The sequence below is a fragment of the Sinohyriopsis cumingii genome, chromosome 1 (genome assembly GCF_028554795.1).
Source record: "Sinohyriopsis cumingii isolate HCF-2022 chromosome 1, ASM2855479v2, whole genome shotgun sequence".
Classification (NCBI taxonomy): domain Eukaryota; kingdom Metazoa; phylum Mollusca; class Bivalvia; order Unionida; family Unionidae; genus Sinohyriopsis; species Sinohyriopsis cumingii.
This window is the reverse complement of record NC_142961.1, coordinates 111,206,748-111,217,700: the sequence shown is the minus strand read 5'-3', so window position 1 is coordinate 111,217,700 and position 10,953 is coordinate 111,206,748. Positions and strand designations below refer to the sequence as shown.

Below are 10,953 nucleotides of genomic sequence, written 5' to 3'. Positions count from 1 at the left end.
ACAATACAGATTTATCCCACGCCTAATGCCACAATGCTTATTTATCCTACGCTTAATGGCACAATACATGGTTACTTCTAGTTTAATGCCGCAATACATCTTTATCCCAGCCTAAATGTAACATTACGTCTTTACCACTAGCTTAATGTCATAATAACTATCCCCGTAACTTAGATCCGCAATACATCTTTATGCCACGTTTAATGCCGCAATACATCTTTATCCCTACCTTAATGTAACATTACGTCTTTACCACTAGCTTAATGTCATAATAACTATCACCTTAACTTAATTCCGCAATACATCTTTATGCCACGTTTAATGCCACAATACATCTGAATGGGTTTCTTGCCATCAAGACCTGCTCCAGTTTTTCCGTGTCGTTACAGTCTCACTCCTTCCTTTCATTAGATGTTTTCTTGTGTTGGTCGCTAGTTTGGAAGATTGATGCTGCAAATGCTTTCAGAGCTTGGTTGATTTCATTGATTTTAATGTTATGCATCAGCCCTTGCTTAATTAACTTTTCATTTGAAATGCCTCTCAAAAATCTCTCACTACGTCATACATCAAGATGTCTTTTCATAAAGGCTTCATAACAATGTGTTTTTTTTTTTTTTTTTGTTTTTTTTTTTGTTTCAAGAGTTTTCATTCCTTAAAGATAGACATGAACTGTCTTTGCATAAAGATTATTCCTTGCTGCATCAAAATAAGAGACCATCTGCCTCATGGAAGAGAGATGGAGATTCAAGTTGGCAGTTCTTCCTACTCTTATTCTACTCTTTAGAATGTCAATCATGTCCATGTACAGCATCCATAACAGGCTTTCTCTGTACTCCAATCATGTCCATGTACAGCATCCATAATAGGCTTTCTTTGTACTCTCCAACTTGCTTGATATAGCTAGGATTGTTTCCACATCTTCTTCACAAATATCAGAGCCTTATATTACACTTGGATATATGTTTGTGGCTTCACAAATCAAAGCGTTGATGTTCTTTTCTTCCGATAAAAACTGAGTGTCATCTGATGTCACTATTCCTCATTAAAGGGATCGCAGTTCTCCCCTTCAGACACTTCTGTAAACTTCCAAGGTGTTAATTTGGAGACGTTACCCAAACACACTGTTCAAAAATCATTTCTTATTGCATTTGTTTTACCCAGAAAGCATATTCCTTGACTAATATTGTAACGATGCATCTTATCCTCTCTTTTGTGCTAACTGGCCCTGGATACTGGTGCACATGGTTGTTTCTATGCTGTGGAATGGTATCCATTATCAATTGTAATAAGCATAATTGAACACAGTAAAGATGTACAATCTGCACTTTCCTCTCTTGTTTCAAACACAGGTACGAGTTATTTTATTTACTATGTATAGGACTTACAAATACTTTTTCAATATGTATTTTGATCAACATTTGCGTTGGTAAATTATGACAGAATATTATTTTACCTCACGTGATATCTTACATCTGCTTAAAAGTGTTTGGACGAGATACATTCGTGCTGGTCAATAGTGCTAGTCATCAAATTTGCAATTTTTTTCCAATATTTTTATACTCAAAATTTTGAAGAAAGGCGGGAGGGGAGGGCGATAACATTTTCCAAACTATTTTGCAGTCTTCCGTCTACTGTTTTATTTTTCCTTAATGCGAGTTGATTTTTATATATCTTCACCAGAAACTATGCAAAACATTGGAATGCTGACATTTCTTTTTACCAATTGTTTAATTTTTGTTTAAAGTCCTTGCTCTAATTTCCAATATCCGAGGCATACATACTATAAAATCAATTGTACATATCGTTTTGCACATATGTCGCAGTCATATTTCCTAATATCATATCTCTACTAATAGTGTTATGTGCTGTAGACGGATACACTGAGGACGGATACATGTACGCAATGAAAAACAAATGCGTGGAGGGGTCATATATCCATTTTTATTTCAAACACATATACTAAGAAACGAATAGACCCTAGCCAGTGCACAGATGAGAATATTTAAGTGCTCTATATGTACATTCTTGCCATGTTCGATACAGGAAGCATGCTCGTTGATGAAATTTTCAAATTTTTCTAATATGCCCCGATTACATATCATACATACAGATACCGTAGCTACACTACTGATAGGGAAGGAAACTGATAGGGAAGGAAATGTTAGTGTCAGATATGAGAGAGAGAGAGAGAGAGAGAGAGATAGAGAAAGAGAGTGTGTGTGTGATGTCAACAGACAATTAACACTGAAGTGTGTAAGTGAAATTCGCTCAGAACTTGGCATCATACACAGATGCCTTAGGTCGATTTAAAAGGTACCAACAATAATTTTCCGAAAATGCACCATAGCCTAAGAAAGAGAAAGTATTATGTGAACCACAGATCTCCTCGGGTTATAGTAAAACTGATTAAGATCATACAGTTTCTGTTTCGTATCTATTATTTCCCTGATTATTTCCGTGACTAGTACGATCTTTCTGGATCCAATGCACACACACACACAGATATATATATATATATATATATATATATATATATATATATATATATATATATATATATATATATATATATATACATATATATATATATATATATATATATATATATATACATATACATATATATATATATATATATATATATATATATATATATATATATATATATATATATATATATATAAAATTCCAACTGATATTAATAGGACTTCCTTTTACTATAAATTAAAATATGTGTTGTGACTCCCATGTCAATAGTTCTGGTGGTTACTCTGTTAACAGACCGAGAAAATTAGCGTGGAAGACACTGCCCCACGTTATTTTGTATTGACATTGTCGGGATGATAGTAATAACTCTGTGTATATCATGGGAATGAGGAGGATATCGAAAATTCATGTTTTTTCCTGCAGCTTGCAGCTAACAATTTATGAAAAATAAATTGATAAAACTGACGAACAAGAGGAAACTACAGGAGAGATATCGAAAACCACGATGATGATGGCAATACCCAGGGCAAGGATAGATTCTGGTGCCCCCACCCCCCCGGCAGGAAAATATCAATTTCAAAATTTATAAACATAATGTACATTTGTCTTTTCATACCCAACAAACATATAAGACTGAATCTACCCGATTATTTGTCCCTGTATGAAATAAACCAGGATAAAAACGACCCTCAATAAAACTGAAATTTATTTATTTATTTTTCAAAACTGTTGTTGATTTAGAGAAATTGGAGAAATGCGCCCCCTGAAATCAACGCCCTAGGCGGCTACCTAGTTTGCCTATATGGTAGCGCCGGCCCTGGCAATACCGATGACAATGACCATGACGACGATGGTTTTCTCAATTCTGAGCTGTGATGATAATACTTAAATTTTGAACTCCCTCGGTCAGTCAGTTTCATTGCATGATGGTATTTGATTTGTCTCAAAATGAGGTAACGGGAGACGTGGGTTTAGTTTAGAGTTTCAGATTGTCTATTGCAATAAGATAAAGTAAATTTGATGTTTTTATAAAACGAATGCGAGTCATAGATACATTGGTTTACTCTTTATTTCATGGCTTGCTTATATATAAATGACTGAATATATGATGTCGTGTTGTTATTACTGCAGTTTTCAAAATAGTAAGCGATTCCTTTTTAGTTGTGACCTGAAATAATAATAATAATAATAATAATAACATATCTAAAAGTTCTTTTCTTTCGAATAGCAATTTCATGGACGGAACAAACATGTTACACAAAAAACCACCACTAGAAATAGGATACATGAGCTTTATGCAGAGTGAATAAACCGAATGAACCTTTTATAAATGATCTAGACCAACCGACTATTCAGAGTGTAAATACTGGAAACTGAATTATTATATGCTAGTTATTTTATGTTATTTGTACATTGTCAGATTCGTGTAGTATTCTTCCATATTGCACGGGTTCACATTGCACGACATGTGTGCCTAAAAATAGTAAAGTGTATTAGCAACTGCTTTGTAAATAAACCATGTACTCTCGTGTCATAGACATTTAGCTTTCGGTTGATTTGTCTGTAAATGAACTAAAACAAGCTGTTTCGACTATTTGATAGTAGAGAGAATGACGTGGACAAGTTCACTGAGTCACAAAAGAAACTTAAAACAAGCAATCGAATGAACGTCAACAACAAACGCGAGAGACGCAGTAATTGAAAATACCATTCTGATCATTTTAACAGTTATTTTGGAGAAATACTTGTCACTTTTCGCAAAAACAATGGTTCAGAAAATGCCCCGTGCTCTCTGGTGTCCAATACAAATAGCATAGAAAAGCATATTGAGACCGGGGCTATTGCATGTATAACAGAGACGTACCAATTTACAATTCAGTAAAAACACTGAATTCAAGAAAAATGCAACTTTAAGTTTTGGAAAGAAACTGAGTGCATCGGAGCCAATAAGCCAGGCCGACGAAAAAGTATTATTTCCACTGGGTAAATGAACCGTCACACAACAGCTGGTTTGTATTTTCCCCGTTGAACTATTTTGATACAATGTTAAGATAGCGATACAAGCCATGTAGGTCACAGCTGGGGTCCCTCCACAAGCAAGCATGCAAGTGACAAGGAATTAGCATGTCGTCTTTAGCTGGTAATAAGAATGGTAATAAATATACTTACAGTAATGCATCTTGAATTTCCTTCAAATGTACTTTCTATGTTAGTTTTGCAAATCCGAATGACATGACTATGTCATGGAAAACCTGATACACACCGAAATATGAATGTAATGTCAACTACATTTCCAACAGAAATCACATTCTTCTTACTGCACTGAACTGACCTCAATAAACCCAGTCATTCATAAGCAGAAAAGCAGAATTAAGTTGGATCAACAGAAAAACAAATTTCACCAATACCAGACCAACTGGAAAAGTTTCTTCAATGCCCATTCATTAAAAATTTAAATTTTAAGTATACCAAAACGATAAAAAAAATTTAACTAATGTTACTTGCGCATTTATATTGTTATTGTGTATTGATGAATCTACGGTTGTGTAGTTCTTTTGAAATACAGCATAAATTCAATTACTACGTTTATGTAGTGTATTTCTTTATTATTAGGTAAGAAAAGGAAATGATCATATAATAAAAAACGGTTACTGCATTTGTATGTGTAAATATGAACTCGTTTGTTTTCTTTTTTTTCTTTTTATTTTCACTAACATTTTATTCCCAAGGTCGTGCCAAGTATTAGTGACGGACTTGGACTTAAAATAAACTGGACAATGTAAGTTGTTGGGCCTCTATTTTCAAAATGATTTTATCAATTTTATTCAAGACTGCCACTTCTAATATGTTTTGTGACATTTAACGATTGGTCATATACACGAAAAAGAGGCGAAATCTATCGTATATTCCGGATTTCTAAGCAATGAGATTTTAAAATGCAATATTGTATTGGAAATTGCTGAATGATTCTGCAAATCTTCAGACATCCAATATTCATATCGCGACATTTGGGAGATACTTTACAACACTGCAAGTAATCCATAAGACCAATGGCTTATGCCATGCACACGTCTATCCGCTTTTTGGAAATCCTCGACCATTAACCATCCGATACATGAATTCGTTATTAAATTGTAGGCCACCATCCAGCTACTCTCTTTCAAAATATTTATTTTTTCAGAATCAATACTATACCCACCACACTATAAAAAGAAATTTATAAAAGAACCTAGACCAACTATCTCCTATTCTTACATTTTCTCGAAGAAAATCCCTTTGCAACCAACCCTCCAAATTGAAGAAAAATAAATCCGGGTCGCCAACCCTAAACGAAAACAGAGAGAGAGAGAGAGAGGGCTACCATCTGGTACGTTTTCCATGGTAACTTCATACAAGACCACAGATTCAGGCACATACCATTGCAAAGACAAGCTTTACCTAATTTGCAGACCTATGCCCGAGTCCAAATTTTTCAGCAGTTCGACACCAGGAGTTAGCTACTACACCTGTGCTGTCCAACCCGCGGCCCGCGAGCTGATTTTAAATGGCCCGCCAGAGCTCAAGCAGCTATATAGTCGCTGCTTTTCCATTTTCTGCTGCGGCCCTCAAGAAATAGATTTTTCAGTGGCCCATGGTGTCAGAAAGGTTGGACAGCACTGCACTACACGATCAGTCGGAAGTTGGAATGTCCATCCAATAATACAGTCTATCCTTGTGACATTCAGTATGTTGGCGAAATCAATGATATTAGAAAGCGAATGAATAGTCACAAAACCGCTAGTTGAATTACAGCCAGTCACCAGTGTTACATCTACCCGAGTAACTACATGTTTATGATTTTATTATTAGTAGTAGTAGTATAATTCTTGTCCAGTATTCCGACACACATTTATCTTAACATCTTTCCTTCTGAACCTCCTTGAAATAACTCTACCAGGATATACTTTCTTTACCAAATCCTGTAGATGGCGTTGATCTCTCGCCAAGCTGTTTCCATCTCTCGTTCACATATTTGAATCAGGCCAAAACATACTGGTTCGCTATGCGAGAGGTATAAGAACCCTATTTTTGCACAACTTTGTATTGTTATATCTCTTGTTGTAAACTGCCCTTGTGGTTTTAAGATGTAGGAGTCGATAATCTTTCGTAGATTTTGATTGTTTGTATGTTTTGTAAGTGTAATATGTTTGGGTTTTTGTTCCCTTGACGAATGAACTAACTGAACTAATTTATGATTATATTGTCAATGATAACTGTATAATCGGGTTGGTATCACGAGTATGGATTGAAATGGCTTCAAATTATAGAAAGTGATGCAAACATCTGGTCTACCATGATTCCTTAGGATGCATCGCAATCACTATAACTTGACTAATATAAAAGATTATATTAATCTTTTGTTTCCTCTATGATCACCATTCGGGGTTATGGTCGACGGTGTAAATTAATCACTTGAAGCGACATATGAGACAATTTTGACGTAGAGAAGTAAAACGGATTATATACCTTTGGAAGGTAAGGTGCACTGCAATCATCAGAGTATGTCGTCATCGGGGATGAAAAACAAGAGTAAGCAGATGGACTTCTGCAAAAGTTTAGACAAAGAAAAAGAGCTAAAGTTCATAAAGTACAATTAGGCAGATAGGATAAATGACAATAAGTTGTACTTTTGGGCATCTACAAGAAATATTTGGTTATCGACCATAATTTTCTTTTTCTTTTTTGTTTGAGAAGCTATAATAAATATTAATGTATCTATTTTAAACCTTTTGACAGAGTATATCTAGTTCCATTCAGTATGTAATTTTTCACACACTTTGAAATGATGTTAGCTGTATCAGCACAAGATTCTGTTGCTCTGATGCACTAATAAATATGAAATTGAACAGCTGATATTAATGCAATGTCCTACGCAATCAAACCGTAAATAGAACTGAATTAGTTCGTGGGTAAATTACAGCGTTAATTATAGCACATTACGAACTTTTCTGCAGGACGTTCAAAGATGTCCTGCAAGAAAGGGCTCAGAAACAAAAATGTGTTGAAAAGATATTAAACACTTTGCTTAAAGCATTTCAGGAAAAAGACAAAACATTTGCATGTATTTCTTTTGATTTGCCATTCTTGTAGTCACAATTCTTGTACTCTGGATTCGTAGTCAATTCGAGTTTTGTCTTTGTGTTTGATTTCAATCTGAAAAAGATGTAACCCAAAGTTCTTGATTAGAGATTATTTACCCAAAAAGTGAATCGATGAACACCTCTGGTTTTGCTATAAAAATAATCTTCTAATCGTTTTGTTTTTCAAAGTAAGAATAACTTTGTTCTGGCAAATTATTTTCAATTCGTTGCAATATGAAAACTCTGTTTAAGCTTGACTCTTTGTCACAAAGTTTGGTCAATAAAATGTCTATAAAAAATTATTTTAATTTTCAGTTCTTTCGAAAGCGAAACGAATGCTTTCTCGTTCGTTATTAAACAATGCTTTCTTCTACAATACTTTTATTCTAGCTAATTGTTTGTGTTTGTATTGTTGCCTTCCATCTGTTGATGTCAATGCATGCAAAGATTTTCGCAATAACTTGAATTCATTTATACTATTTTTGATGTTTTTTTTAAATATTTTTTTATGTGATCAATCTAACTCCACATACCTACTGTTGAATTAGGGCAGTAAAGGTCGTGTGTCCAAGTAGTCTAAAGCGCTCGTCTTTGCAAATCACCGATCAACCGCTCTGGTGGCCTAGTGGTTAGAGCCTCCGCTTCGGATGCGGGAAGTCGTGAGTTCGATCCCCGGCCAAGTCATACCAAATACTTACAAAAATGTTACTTTTACATTTTGCAAACAATTGTCTGATTATTGGCAGACAGTAGTGCAGAACTGCCAATTAATTTGCGTTATTTCCCCTAATTCAGAATACCAGAAAACAACCTTGCTCACGTGTGCTACTAAAGAGCTAGATATACTTAAAGTTTAAGAAAGATACGTACACGACTGAGAAAGACACCTATAAGACACGTACACAACTGAGAAAGACCGTACACGATTGACAAAGACACGTACACGACTTAGATCGTTCAGAGCTTCCTTTCCGTGCGATCATTGGATTAGGTAGTTATAAACCTAAATGTAACAATTAGAAACAAATGCACTACAATTAGAAACAAAATGAAGTGCATCTAAGCTGTAACATTTAATGATCAAAGTATCACTAAGTAAGAGGTAGATTGTATTATTGAGTGATAAAATTAATATTAAGTAAGAGGTAGATTGTATTATTGAGTGATAAAATTAACACTAAGTAAGAGGTAGATTGTATTATTGAGTGATCAAAGTAACACTAAGTAAGAGGTAGATTGTATTATTGAATGATCAAAGTAACACTAAGTAAGAGGTAGATTGTATTATCGAATGATCAAAGTAACACTAAGTAAGAGGTAGATTGTATTATTGAATGATCAAAGTAACACTAAGTAAGAGGTAGATTGTATTATTGAATGATCAAAGTAACACTAAGTAAGAGGTAGATTGTATTATTGAGTGATAAAATTAATATTAAGTAAGAGGTAGACTGTAATACTGAGTGATAAAATTAATATTAAGTAAGAGGTAGATTGTATTATTGAATGATCAAAGTAACACTAAGTAAGAGGTAGATTGTATTATTGAGTGATAAAATTAATATTAAGTAAGAGGTAGACTGTAATACTGAGTGATAAAAGTAACATTAAGTAAGAGGACTGTAATATTGAGTGTATTTTACTTACTCACTTTTTCACTAGGTAACCAAACATGCCTAAGCTGTGTCCTTACTGCTGATGTTGTTACTGTTGCTATGAGTTCAACGCCATTTCCAGCACATGATATTACGTGACGTACAGTTTATTTGGTGGCGGAAGAACCTGCAAGAACACCCAAAAAAACCAACGACCCACGGAAAGTTACTCTTTCTCACATACCCACATTGGCCGAGCCCAAGACTCGAACCTACACAGACAGAGATGAAATGTCGGTGATCTGTGTGTGTGTGTGTGTGTGTGTGTGGATTTGGATTTTTAACGTAGCTTTACAAAATTTTCAGGCATATCGCTACGATATCTGCAGTGTGGCAGTTTATAGTGATATTTAGCACTGAGAATGCTGAGCGCCAAGTGAGACAGCTGTTAGTAGCATTTTTGTAAGTCTTTGGCATAACTCGGCCGAGGTTCGAACCCGCGACCTCCAGCATCCGAGGCTGACACTCTAACCACAAGGCCACCTGAGCTTGATCGTTGTTGGAAAGAGTCTGTACGCATGTGTGCGGGTGTACTTAAAACATTATTCAGAGGTGGGGTTTGGTACCCATCAATCAATTATTTAAGCATGCAATTAAAGGCTAAAAATATATAATTCCCAGTCTCATCTTTCAAACAAATCCGGGGCCCCGAGCGGCCGAGTGGTCTAAAGCGCTCACCGTTACGGATCACTGCCATTTCACCTCTGTCTGCGGGAGTTCGAGTCTCAGGCTCGGCTAACGTTGGTACGTGAGAAAGCCTGCCAGTAGCTTCTCGTGGGTCGGTGGTTCTTCCCGGGGTTTTCCAGGGTTCTTCACCCACCAATTATACTGGCCGCCATGTAGAGCCTATCTTGTGCTGAAAAATGGCGTCAAACCCTACAACAACAACAAACAAATCCATAATATCATTCAATCTTGTAGATGGATAATTGATGAAAACGTTGATAATTGTGTGCTACATAGTATCACATAGACATATATACTTCTCTCTCTCTCAACTGCTGTTCTGGTTTTTGCACTAGGTTTCCGTGTGCCTGTTACTAGGTCCCGTGTATGCATTACTTGTTTGTACTTATCTAAGTCAAGATATTATGAACTCCTAGGCGTGATGTGACATGTTTATGGGACGAGAAGAGCTATAAGTACCTATCAACCCGACGAAACTAAAGGTAACGTAATAGATAATAACAATATCGGTGACAGGCACTAAAGCAAGCAAACAACGCATGACGACTACTTACGACGTAATAGATAATAACTCTGTCGGCAACAGGCTTTACAGCTACCAAACAACGCATGACAAAACGTAAGGCAACGTAATAGAGTGCAAGAATAGAACTTGTACTTCAGAAAAGTACCGAAGAGGACACGAGTGAAATATTGCAAGAAATATGAATTTGAACCCAAAGAAACACACGTCTGAGTCTTTCCACGCTTATAATTGGATAAAAATGTCAAGATCTGTGCTAAGAATGAACCAATCAGGAAATCCTATTGAATAAGGTCTTGCGCGTGTCGCCTGTATATATAGTACATAATCCAACTACTGGACATGGACAATTTCAAATAGCAGGAATAGGCTATTACAACCACAATTTACTTTTATACGGAAGTAAACACGAGTGATAAATCTGAATGGAGACATGAAATTACATAACTGTACATGCAACAGTGTCTATAAAAATGAGGTG

General features: G+C 35.5%; 1 protein-coding gene and 1 long non-coding RNA gene across 3 annotated transcripts in view; one reads left to right on the top strand and one right to left on the bottom strand.

Annotated features, from left to right (window-relative positions):
* Positions 1–2,738: 2,738 nt before the first annotated feature.
* LOC149807607 (uncharacterized) lies at positions 2,739–9,381 on the bottom strand. Of its 2 annotated transcripts, none has more exons than XR_016423046.1 (4): positions 9,259–9,381; positions 8,141–8,610; positions 6,994–7,680; positions 2,739–3,655 (listed from the first exon to the last, which is right to left on the bottom strand). It is a non-coding gene; the product is annotated as an uncharacterized LOC149807607 (long non-coding RNA). The 2 variants fall into 2 exon arrangements; XR_016423045.1 differs by having other exon boundaries at positions 9,255–9,356.
* A 928-nt stretch (positions 9,382–10,309) lies between these two features.
* LOC149807605 (cysteine-rich protein 2-binding protein-like) overlaps positions 10,310–10,953 on the top strand; it is a 92,360-nt gene continuing 91,716 nt past the window's right edge. Inside the window, exon 1 of the mRNA XM_089968759.1 lies at positions 10,310–10,431. The gene's annotated coding sequence lies outside the window, so the exon portion shown is untranslated. The remainder of the gene's footprint in view (positions 10,432–10,953) is intronic.